Genomic DNA, 13,294 nt, shown 5'->3' with positions numbered 1-13,294 from the left:
CATGTATGCTCCCTGTTCCCAAATCTCTGTTTCATTCACAGATTCTCCTCATTTTCCCAGAAGCAGCAACTCTTCAGCTTGGGTTATTGCCACTTCCTTTCTTCCACCACCAAACGTCTATGGTTCATCCATAATCTACTGGGCATGTCTGCCCAAATCTCTTCGTTAGTTTCCCCTTATCTGCAGGGGATATAATTCCAAGACCCCAAAACCACAGGTAGTATTGAACCCCACATGTACTATGTTTTTTTTTTCCTATTCATACATATCTACTTCTGATAAAGTTTAATTTATAAATTAGGTGCAGTAAGAGAGTAACAACAACAATAATAAAATACAGCAATTACAATAATACACCATAATAAAAGTTATGTGAATATGGTCTTTCTCTCTCTCAAAATATCTTATTGTACTGTACCCATCCTTCCACTTGTGACGATGAGATGACAAAATGCCTACATGATGAGATGAAATAAGGTGAGTGACATGGGCGCTGTGAATTAGTGTTAGGCTACCATTTACCTTCTGGTGATAAGTCAGAGGGAGGATCATCTGCCTACAGACTACAGTTGACAGAGGGTGACTAAAACCATGGAAAGTGAAACCATGGAATAGGGGGGAACTACTGTACTTTCATTTCTGTCTTTCTGTCTTGTCCTATATTACTCAGAATTCTACCCACACACCTAAACTGTGAAACCGTTTGTTTTCTGTCAAGTTGTACCTGACACTCACGTCTTTCATAAATCCATCCTTCACTATATAAATGGAAGGTATCCACAAGTTAGGGAGTTGGAATGCTGGAGCGGATGCATTATGTAAGAACTGTTCAGCCATCCCCTACTTATGACCTAGGAGGGTTCAGAAGACGTTTCCTTCATCAAGGCTTTAAGAAATGCATTGTTGAAGCAAACAACAACATCTGTGCACGGTTTTGTATTAGCCATTCTCTATAAGCCATTAATGCTCTCATTAAACTGGGTCCCTTGAATTCACTGGGGATAGTGGGACACTGGAATGACAGGCACCAAGTGACGTGACTTAACTATCTTAACTACCAAAAACAAGGGAAACATTGTAATAATGGACAGAGCTAAAGAGATAATCTGAATGGCTTGATCTTTGGCATTGGCTAATTCATTGTAATCTTCCTAGGATTGAAATATGTAGACACCCCACTAATGTCTTACTTGGCTTGTATGAACAAAAAAAGCTCCAGGCCTGGAGTAAAGACTTCTGACTTCAATCCAAGAGTAGATAGTCCTAGATCCTCCAATGATTCCCAGGCTTGATTCAATCTGGATAAGTTAGATGCAGAGCTCCTTAAATGAAGATGAGGCAAGTCTCCTTGAGGAACAACCCTGCTACATTGCCAAAATGTATACTGTAAATCTTCCACCTTCCCTTCCAAAGACATTGTGGCAACTTACCGGTATTATTGCATATTAAGGGAGGGGAAATAACCAGAATTTGGGGTATTACTCATTACTAGCTCTGAATTAATGATGATTCCTAGAACCCCAAATGTCACTGTGGTGTGACAGTCGGAGTAGGGCCTAAGAAGTCAGGGAATAAATGGAGTTTTGGCTTGAGCCCAACTCATAGTGGACCTAGTGGAAGTCCAAACCCACTCCACGATTATTTTCCAGTTCTGAAATGCAGAGTTTACATATTCCGCGAATGACAGAATCCCACATTGTTCCCCAAATTATGGAGTGAGGGCTTTATGGTAGAAAAAGCCAGGAGGAAGTCCCTAAAAGTCCTTTTACTTGCCAAAACGGTTAACCAAAGGCAACATAGCATTCTCAGAATAGTGTCACCACTAAGGTTTTGAAAATTGGACAAGTGGTGACTTCTAATACATTCCCATTTATTTCACCTATTTGGCCTGTGAAGAAAAGCTAGATTTGGGGGAATGCTGGTAGATTGTAGTGAATTTTGTCAGGTCATAATTCTAATCACAGCTACTCTTCCAAATGAGGCTTCCATATTGGAGCAAACTGATACAACCCTTGGTCCTTAGTATGCACCTCTTGATCTGATTAATACTTTTCCTTTTATCTTTCATAATAAAGACTATAAAAAACAGTTTGCTTTCAAATGGTGGGGCTAGCAATGTACTTCACTGTCCTAATCCATCACCCATAATCCCATGTAAAAATATCTTTATTGCCTCTCCATTCCACGAAATATCATCTTGGTCCATCGTAGCAATTATAGCATGTTGATTGGACCTGATGAGCAGGAAGTAGCAAATATCCAAAGGGTGAGAAATAAATCTCATCAAAGTTCTGGGGACTTCCACCTTAGTGACTGCCTCCTCTGATCTGGGGCATGGTCGAGATATCTCTGCTAAGGTGAAAAATTTGCTGCACCTAGACGCTCCTACTCCAAAGACAGAAACACAACATTTAGTGGGTTTCTAGTGTTCGGGGAAAGAGAAGGCTCGGCAACAGGTCCAAATTAGGTGCCAGCCCCCCTGGCACTTGAGCCCTTTGATCCAGAAGGCCCACTGATACTTAAAACGTCTGTGACAAATAGGGATGTTGTATGGGGCCCTTGGCAGGATCCTGGGTGAATTATAGAGCAGTCCTGTAGGATTTGGAGCAACGCTATGCCACCTTCTAAAGATAACCATTCTTGGGGCGCCTGGGTGGCTCAGTCTTGCTAAGCACCTGACTTCAGCTCAGGTCATGATCTCACAGTCCGTGAGTTTGAGCCCTGCGTCAGGCTCTGTGCTGACAGCTCAGAGCCTGGAGCCTGCTTCGGATTCTGTGTCTCCCTCTCTCTCTGCGCGCCCTTCCCCCCCCCCCATCCCCCGCTCATGCTCTGTCTCTCTGTGTCTCAAAAATAAATAAAAACGTTTAAAAAAATTTAAAAAAATAAAGATAACCATTCTCCTTTTAAGAAATAGCTTCTGGTTTGCTACTGAACCCTGAAAGAGACTGAAGGCTTGACTCTGGACTCCCAAGTTGCCATAGACCCTGAACTGCTCATTTGAGGTATTGTTTAACCCACGAAGGCATTATGTGGGGCATGCACCGAGCGCTGCAACATGAGTAGAAATAATATATGTAAAATCCGGCTCAGGTAGGTCCTGATGGTACAAGTAGGTTGCATCAGCACCTGGCCCTGATTCCGATGGCTCTGATTCCTAGTAATTGTCTCCTCTGTCTCCACCCACACCTCTGGCCTTTCGGGAAGTCCTCTGTGTCCACTGTACTAAGGAAGACAAAATTCAGGCCGGACTACAGATGGGTTTTCAGGGTACAATGGCAGCACCTGAAAGCGGATAGCTGCCACACTACCACCCCACTCAGAAGAGGCCCCAAGGACAGTCGTTATGGAAAATCTCTCAGGGGTCCGAGCTGGACATAGATTTGCCTGTCCTGCCCGCAATGTTTCTGGTAAGACCACCTTCTGCGAACCACAAAATGTCTCACTCATCCTCATGGCGTCGCACACGGCATTGCTTTCTGAACAGAAGACTGATGTCACATCAAATGAATGACAGCAGTGGACTCAGGCTCATGGGATTCACTGAGGTTATCATGTTCTCCATCACTTGGAAGCAGTTGGCCTGATAGGACAGGGGAATGGCCTTTTGAAGACTTCGATGGGGTGCCAGCCGGATGGCAACACTTTTCGGGGAAGAATAATGTCTTACAGGATGTGATATACACGCTGAGTAAGCAGCCACCATATGGCGCTTTTTATCTCAGTTCCAAGAATCAAGGGATGGAAGTGGGATTGCTCCTCTTATTAATAATGCTAACGGTCTGCCAGAAAAACCATGCTTTCCTTCCCTCACCTTTGTGCGCTGTTGGTTTAGAGGTCTTAGTTTCCAAAGGAAGGAAGAGTGCTTTCACTAGGGGTACAAAAATGATTCCATTGAACTGGAAGCTGGTGCTGCAACCTGGCCATTTGGGTCTTCTCATGCCGCTGAATCAACAAGGAAAAAAAAAAGAAAGTGGTTTACTATATTAGCTGGTTGATGGATCCTACTCCTCAAGGGGAAATTGGATTGCTGCTACAAAATGAGGGCAGAAGGAGAAATCTCTGGAATTCAACAGATCCTCTGGGAATACCTCTTCATACTCTATACTCCTATGTGCTATGAAAAATGTTGATAGAGGGGCGCCTGAGTGGCTCAGTCGATTGAGCGTCTGACTTCGGCTCAGGTCATGATCTTGCAGTCTGTGGGTTCGAGCCCCGCGTCAGGCTCTGTGCTGACGGCTCACAGCCTGGAGCCTGCTTCAGATTCTGTGTCTCCTTCTCTCTTTGCCCCTCCCCAACTTGTGCTCTGTCTCTCTCTGTCTCTCAAAAATAAATAAATGTAAAATTTTTTTTTTTAAATGTTGATAGAAAGTCACAGCAACCCAATATAGCAGGACTGCAAATGACACAGAACCTTTAGGAATGAAGGTTTGGGTCACCAAATCTGAATGCTTACTGACAGCAGCAAATACTAACCCAAATACTCTCTGGGTAGTGGAGAAAGGATTTATAAATACTGGCTATGACCATGTGAGCAATCGCAGAAATGAGGATTGTAGTAGTCATGAGTATATTTTCTCTTTAATATGACTATATTCATACATGTGTATATAGACACAAATACGCACCATTTCTTTTTTTCCTCTCCCACTCCTCTACTGTCTAACATAAAATATTAACTTTATGCATTAGTATGTGAGTTACAAGATATCCAAGAAGGAGTGGGATCCAGCTATAAGACAAATGGACATCATCTAAAGATGGATCTCATTTGTGTATTCTTTGGGAAAAATCAGTGCCTTTTCAGTTGCATGAGGGGTAGTTACATTCTCTTTTTTTTCTTTAAAAACTTTTAAAAATGTTTACATTTATTTATTTTTGAGAGACAGAGAAAGACAGAGCATAAGTGGAGGAGGGGCAGAGAGACAAAGAGACACAGAATCGGAAGCAGGCTCCAGGCTCTGAGCTGTCGGCACAGAGCCGGACGCGGGGCTCGAACCCACAAACTGCGAGATCATGACTTGAGCGGAAGTCTGACGGTTAACTGACTGAGCCACCCAAGCGCCCCGGTAGTTACATTTTCTTAAGTGGACGCATGATTTCGCTGTTATCTTTATTTGGAAGTGGTTAAAAGAAGACGTATAGCTGCCAAATTGAAAAATAGTAGGCTACGCTGAATTGGACTATTTTCCAGAATTCCCTTTCCATTATGACTCTGAGTTCGAGTTGGTCAAAAGAAGAGCCAGATGAAATCTGGAAGGTAGACGTCAGGTAGAGACCACTACTTTCAGAAACTTGTTGCACTCAGATACCGCGATGGATAGATGCAGAAGTCCCCATTGGATCTGGGTTGGCCTCACTTTAAATTCCATGATCAGCCCACAGAGATCACAGCTTTCCATGGAACTCTCGAAGGTAACCTTTTAGTGGCCTCACTTGGGCGCCTGAATATGATTGGCCTTTCGAGTTTCCCTGAAAGTTTCAACTTGTCCACCTGTGCCATTGTTTTGAGTTTATTGATTATTGATGGCTCACTGGTACAGTCCATGCAAGGAAAGGCATGATAAATAACGTGATTTTGTTTTCATTTACCAATGAATGATTCTCTATTATCTTTCCAAAGTGACCTCCTACTTTTCCACCCAAGCATCTAAACTCATGGATTTAAACATATTTGATCTGTTTTCATGCATTGTGCTCAGTGCCCTTAGTGCCCTTGGTGAAAATTGTCCATCTTAGGGGCGCCTGGGTGCCTCAGTCAGTTGAGCATCCAACTCTTGATTTTGGGTCAGGTCATGATCTCAGGGTTGTGGGATCGAGTCCAGCTTTTGGCTTAATGCTGAATGTGGAAACTGCTTAAGATTCTCTCTCTCTCTCTGTCTCTCTCTTTCTCTCTCTCTCTGCCCCTCTTCCATGCACATGCTCTCTTTCTCTCTCTCAAAAAAAAAGTTAAATAAAATAAAATTCCCATTATTATTTCTCCTTTCACCTATGCATTATTTAAAAAGTATGGTCACCTTTTAAATATTCAGGAGTGTGGAATTTTTTTACTTATTTTAATTTATTTTTAATTGACATCTTAGTTGCATTATGCTTCAAAGATTACTCTCATCTGGTACCAATAGTTTGAAAATTTCTGAGATGCCTTATATGTCCATGTATAGAAGTCTACAAACTTTTCCTGTAAAAGGTCAGATAGTAGATATTTTAAACTTGGTGAGCCATATTTTTTCTTCACCTTATCGATTTTTTATTTTATATAATTTGATATTATTTTATTAGGTATACATAAGTTTAGAATTTTTAGATCTTGTTGAACTGAGCTTTTATAAGACTGTTTTGAGTGTCTCCATTTATAGTTAATAAGTTTTAATCTTAACACCTATTATTGCTGATAAAAACCATAGCCACATCAGCTTTCTTTTGGTTCATATTTGCCTGTGATGGCCTTCTTTGCCTTTTTATTTTCAAGCTTTACTTGCTCTGATAATTTTGGTGGCTCTCTTTTGAACATGAATAATTAGATTCAAAAATATTTTTTGGACATTACCTTTTTTACTTATAAATATACTTGATTTGTATATTGTGATTACAGATTTATCTGGACTTGTTTATACAGTGTCATTTTAAATTTCTATCTGTCCCGTTTTCTCCTTCTTTCTTTTTTTCTCCTTTCATAGCAGATGCAGTAACGATCAGTAAATATTCCAGATGCTGTCCTATCTGAACACTTGCATTTTTTAATATAAATTTTTTAATATAATTTATTGTCAAATTGGCTAACATACAGTGTATACAGTGTGCTCTTAGCTTTGGGGGTAGATTCCTGTGATTCACCCCTTACATACAACACCCAGTACTCATCTCAGCAAGTGCCCTCCTCAACGCCCATCACTCATTTTCCCCTCTCCCCCGCCCCACTCATCAACCCTCAGTTTCTTCTCTGTATTTAAGTGTCTTATGGTTTGCCTCCCTCTCTGTTTGTAACTGTTTTTTCCCCTTCCCTTCCCCTATGGTCTTCTGTTAAGTTTCTCAAGTTCCACATCTGAGTGAAAACATATGATATCTGTCTTTCTGACTGACTTATTTCACTTAGCATAAGCATAATACCCTCCAGTTCCATCCACATTGCTGCAAATGGCAGGATTTCATTCTTTCTCATTGTCAAGTGGTTTTCCATTGTATATATAAACCACATCTTCTTTATCCATTCATCAGTTGATGGACATTTAGTCTCTTTCCATAATTTGGCTATTGTTGAAAGTGCTGCTCTAAACATCGGGGTACAAGTGCCCCTATGCATCAGCCCTCCTGTATCCCTTGGGTAAATTCCTAGCAGTGCTATTGCTGGGTCATAGGGTAGGTCTTTTTTTAATTTTTTGAGGAATCTCCACACTGTTTTCCAGAGCAGCTGCACCAGTGTGCATTCCCACCAACAGTGCAAGAGGGTTCCTGTTTCTCCACATCCTGGCCAGCATCTGTTGTTTCCCAAGATGTTAATTTTAGTCACTCTGACTGGTGTGAGTTGGTATCTTAGTGTGGTTTTGATTTGTATTTCCCTGATGATGACTGATGTTGAGCATCTTTTCATGTGTCTGTTGGCCATCTGGATGTCTTCTTTGGAAAAGTGTCTATTCATGTCTTCTGCCCATTTCTTCACTGGATTATTTGGTTTTCGGGTGTTGAGTTTGGTAAATTCTTTATAGATTTTGGATACTGACCCTTTATCCGATATGTCATTTGCAAGTATCTTTTCCCATCCCATTGTTTGCCTTTTAGTTTTGTTGATTGTTTCCTTTGCATTTAGGGGAGGCAACCCGATCCTCGGCTATAGACGTGAAAGTGACATATGCCATTTCTGGTCCAAAGCTGGGAAGGGTGGGTTTCAGTTCTCCATGTGTTCTTTTATCCTGTTGCAACAGCTTACAGCACGCTGGAGGGCAAAACCTTCATGGGTCAAGTCCTTCAATGACTGTGCAGAGCAGATCCTCTTACCTGCTTTGGTGTTCAGGCAAGAGTGAGAGGCAAGTTTTGTTTGTGTTATATCGGTGAGGTATTGAAGTTAATTTACCGTCATAGCATGAAGTAGCCTATTGTGACCACGATATTATCTTGAAGTCTTTGGAATGATTTTTTTTTTCCTTTTTCATCACCCCCGCCTCCAATTTGTATTTGGTCTGTTTTTATTTATTTTGTGTTTAGTGTGTATGTATGAGGGGTGTGTGTGTGTGTGTGTGTGTGTGTGTGTGTGTGTGTGTTTGTAGATTTCCATTACTGCTTGGGAGCCTAGCATGGCGTTAACATTATGTCCTCTTCAGGATCTCATTGTTTTTATTTGTATAGCCAAAATCTTCAGTGTTTGGAGCATACACCTCTCCAAGTAGACTCACTTTTTTCTTGCAAATACACAGGTGCCCATCACCGGTCTCCAGAAACATATGACAGGTTTAGCAAACCTGTTGTTGTTGCCCAGATGTGTTTCTGAATTCAGATACTTTGGATTTCGCAAAGTAATATAGTGCACCTCCGAATCAAACATTTAAATGATTCAGCAGCCAAACATGTGCGTATTCAGAATAAATAGGGTAAGTGCAGGTAATTCAATAGCCTCCAGCGATTCACATCACTTTCTGCCACCAAAGTAGTTACAGAACAATTTGTTTTTTAAGTTTTCTGGGTTACGAGTAAGGGGTTTTTGACCTGTATTTCTTTAAGTAGGAAACAAAGTATTAACTGACTTACTGATTTGTGAGTGATATTCTAATTCTACGAATCAATTCTGGCCACTTTACTTGAAATCAGTGTTTTCCAAGGCTCTTTAGCAACACTGCATTTCATATTGTCTTTTACTAGCAACATGAACACCAAATGGAGGCCATTTCCTGATGACCCCATTTCAGCGTAATTTTTACTGACTGTAAATTTAAATTTTGGATACAAGATTTTAAGGATATTTATTACATCAACATGCTTTCATAGCAGGTCAGCTGACATAATGAAAAGATCTGAAACTACAGCATATAAAGGATACTTGAAGAAACCAAGGATGTTATGGAGTAGAAAATCATGGAGACTGTCAGGGGCGCCCGGGTGGCTCAGTTGGTTAAGCGTCAGACTTCAGCTCAGATCATGATCTCGCAGTTTGTGGGTTGGAACCCCATGTCGGGCTCTGTGCTGACAGCTCAGAACCTGAAGCCTGCTTCGGATTCTGTGTCTCCCTCTCTCTCTCTGCCCCTCCCCTGCTTGTGCTCTGTCCCTCTCTCTCTCTCTCTCTCAAAAATAAATAATTAAAAAAAAGAAAAAAGAAAATCATCGAGACTATCAGGTATATTAAGGACTTTTAAAATTTTTAAAGGAACTTTAGAGATCTCTTATCCTGACCTTCTCCTCAATGTAAGAATGCCATACTGAAGTTTTCAGGATGCTCTCTTCTGGAACAGTGCTCTCTTCGGGAACAAGTGGCCTCTCTACTTTCTAAGGCAAACCTCCACATTATTTAATTGCTGAACTGATAGGTAGTTTTCCCTTATATGCAGAAGCTTATTCCTCATTTTTTAAGTTTATTTATTTTAAGAGACAGTGAGGGTATGTGCATGTGTGAGTTAGGGAAGGGCAGAAAGAGAGGGAGAGAGAGAATCTCAAGCAGGCTCTGCACTGACAGTGCAGAGACTAAGGCAGGGTTCGAACTCACAAACCATGAGATCATGACCTGAGCCAAGATCAAAAGTCGGACATGTAACCAACTGAGCCTTCCAGGCACACCGAGAAGCTTACTACTCTTACCCACAATCCATCTAGGGGACACACACACACACACACATATACACTGTTATCTCCAGGGTAACTATACCCAGTTTCTTCAAAATATGCAAGAACAGAAGTGTTCATATTGCGAGCTTCAGTACTGATATCCAGAAATGGAGGTTACAAAATGACTGAATAAAACTCATTAGAAGAAAGAATTTTCTGAATTAAGCTTTTCAATTATGAAGCATACTGCTTTCCGGCATGGAGAACATCTTATTTGTAGTGGTAATACAGCAGAGTGGGGAACCCTTTGATCTGAAGTACTTTCTGCCATGAGAGAAAAGCACACTGACCTCTGAGGTTTCTCCCACTTCCAAAGCTGCATGGTTCTTGGATTCTAAATGGTTGGGAAATGATGAAACAAAACTTCTTCTCCAGTTCTTTCTGCCTCCCTTAATGAATAATTAACTTCACTTTAAATCACCCTTCCTAAGAAAAGTTCTGAGTTTGTTATACCCAGCTGGGTTTTAGTCAGTGTGAACTTTTTAAAAGGCAATTTTTACAAAATTTCCATCACAGGTGCCAAATATTGATTTGTGGTTGCCAGATAGAATGTGTGTCCGGTTCTCATCTGTAGTGAAGTATGTTTCATAAAGTCAAATTGGATTCAAAAGATTTTTTATATATATTTTGAGTTGGCATAGATGTGATCGTATGGCTGTTGTTGAGGATGACTCTTTTGTTTCTTTTGTTACTGAGGATGATTTTATGCTTTTATTGTCAAAAATATTGTTAGCAATTGAAAAATTTTAAAAAAAGATTTAAAAACAAAAAATACTGTTAGTAAAAGGCTGATGTCCTATGAGATACTTCCAAGTTGCACAGAAAGGCACCACAACGGGCGAGAGCTACTATAGGCAAATCTCATTAAGCACCTAATAAAATTCTATAGAAGCCTTCTTATCTGACATGACCTGGATAGGGTATTGGTTGACAATTGATTAATTGGAAAAACTGCTAAAAATAGCTCATACGTTTCCGAAGCACATATTTTACTTTAAAACACGTAAATACTGTACATGCGTGTTGCTCTAGGGTCAAAGTTTTTCATTTTAAAGTCTTTTTATTATTTCTTGTTTTCCACATGGGACTGTGGACTACGGTGGTACCTTTCGTTCATAAATGACACCTATAATTCCTGGTCCACGATTTCTTGCCTGGGTTTCTTTAAAGGGAATCAAGGACTTCAAATCACACGCAAAGTCTTTCAAGTACAGAATCTCAGACTTCGCATTTTTTTTAATTTTTTTTTTTTAACGTTTATTTATTTTTGAGACAGAGAGAGACAGAGCATGAACGGGGGAGGGTCAGAGAGAGGGAGACACAGAATCTGAAACAGGCTCCAGGCTCCGAGCTGTCAGCACAGAGCCCGACGCGGGGCTCGAACTCACGGACTGCGAGATCATGACCTGAGCCGAAGTCAGCCGCTTAACCGACTGAGCCACCCAGGCGCCCCCAGACTTCGCATTTTAATTTGGCCAACCTTTTCCAGTTAGTTGTCTCCCCTCAGCCGTATCAACAGCAATTTCTTTTTGCAGCTGCTGAACGTAGTTTGTACAGAAACCACAACACTCATTTTACACGATGTCATCAGTTTATTCAATATTTAATTAATTTGGGTAATTAAAACAACAAGCACAACTGGTAGAAACCAGTCTGGGAACAGCTAGGAGCACTTGATATACATAGAGCCTAACTAGAGGGAGTAGATGTGCCCAGAGCATACTAGAGAGTGTCTACCAACAGCAGGCAGGGGTGTGCCGCGGGCACAGCTCTCACGGTATATTTTACAGAGGGAGCAAGAAGCATGGGTTAGTCTAGAGAGTAGTCAAGAGGAATTTCTTTAAGAAAAGTACTATAGTGTCAGATGTGCCCCAATATACAAGGTGGGGGGTCCTGGCATGATTGTGGCTAGCTTCGGGTGCCTGTGTGTGAGTCAGAAAAAGGCACTCCTCCAAGGCGGGGTTTAATGAGGGGTAAATCTCAGCCTCCCTTTGTCCCTCTGCATGGTGCCACTTGCATGAGCCCTTTTGCTTAGGGCACAGCCTGCATAACCAACACAACAGCCCTGGCCCCTGGGACAGAAGACGGATCACGGTTAGGGGGTAGGGGAGATGAGCTGATCCATAGCCATGCACAAAAAGATGGGGCAGAGAAGCAGGAAGGATGGGAGAGAGCTGACTGGAAGGTAGGAAGACTTCAACCCTGGGAGAGATTTTGCAACAGGTAATACAGACTGTCTTGCCTAGCCAACCTGCAGGTTGTCCTTCGGTGGGAGAAAGTTCTTTTAGCAGAAAGGTCAGCAGAGTCTCTGTTCATTTTACCACAGGCTTCTGGACAGCTCCCTGCTCCACTTCCCCTGCTACTCCACCTCCCCCGCTACTCCACCTCCCCTGCTACTCCACCTCCCGTGCTGCTCCACTTCCTCTACCACCACTCCTCCCAATCGCTCTGAGAAGGTTGCTAAGAAGATCACTAAGTCAGATCAACTTTCCTTACTGTCCTTACTGACCTTGGAGGCTTTCCTGCGCCATTTCAAATATTTCCCAATTGTAGGTGATACCTATAGCTCCTTTCATGGATGACAAGACCTTGTATTCTAGAATTCATTAGGAAAAACCACATGAAAATGCCTGATCAACAGAGCACATTGTAACATTTATTCACACCCAAGCGTTAAGAGTCATAATGCATAATGACTGACAAGGACAAGAAATTAAAGAGCAAAGGAAGAAGACCCAGAAGAAGGTGCTATGGAAAGCAAACTAAAATCCCCGAGTTGTGCCGTCCAATTCATCTTCAACTACTCCTGGACAGACAGAGGTTGATTTTGACGTTGGTTTGTCTCATTTCTTTTGCTTCCTTGCTTGTGTTTTCCTTTGTCTTTTGGTATTAGAGCTCTACCTTGGAGCCGGAAAACACCACTAAAACTTCCAATGAGCCTTGAAGACCTTTTTCGTAAACATAAGTACTATTAATATAAAATAGCTAATTATAAGGCAGTTTATTTACTGAGCTACCAGTGTATTCTTTTTTTTTTTTTTTTTTTTTTTTGTACTCTGTAGAACTTAAACGTTGAAAGGAATAGATCCTTCTCTTTACTCTGCACACTGAACCCGTCCTAATTTGTATGTTCCCTCACAGGGAGATTACTGCTGATGCATATGTGACTGTCCTTGTCTTGCCATCTGTGGTTTTTAACTTAGCTTCAATTCACTTTGTTTCACTGTTGGGATGCTCCTTGCTTGTGCGTGGCTGTTCTTATGTTTCCCCAAATCAAATGGTAAACCAAACACTTGCATCATTTGAAACAAATAATCATGTCTTGTCACGTTGAACATGTTTTAAAAAAATCTTAGGGCGCCTGGGTGGCTCAGTCGTTTAAGTGTCCGACTTCGGCTCAGGTCATGGTCTCGCAGTTCATGGGTTTGAGCCCCGCGTCGGGCTCTGTGCTGACAGCTGGGAGCCAGGAGCCTGCTTCAGATTCTGT

This window comes from Panthera tigris, chromosome B4 (genome assembly GCF_018350195.1).
Source record: "Panthera tigris isolate Pti1 chromosome B4, P.tigris_Pti1_mat1.1, whole genome shotgun sequence".
Classification (NCBI taxonomy): domain Eukaryota; kingdom Metazoa; phylum Chordata; class Mammalia; order Carnivora; family Felidae; genus Panthera; species Panthera tigris.
This window is presented reverse-complemented; position numbering follows the sequence as displayed.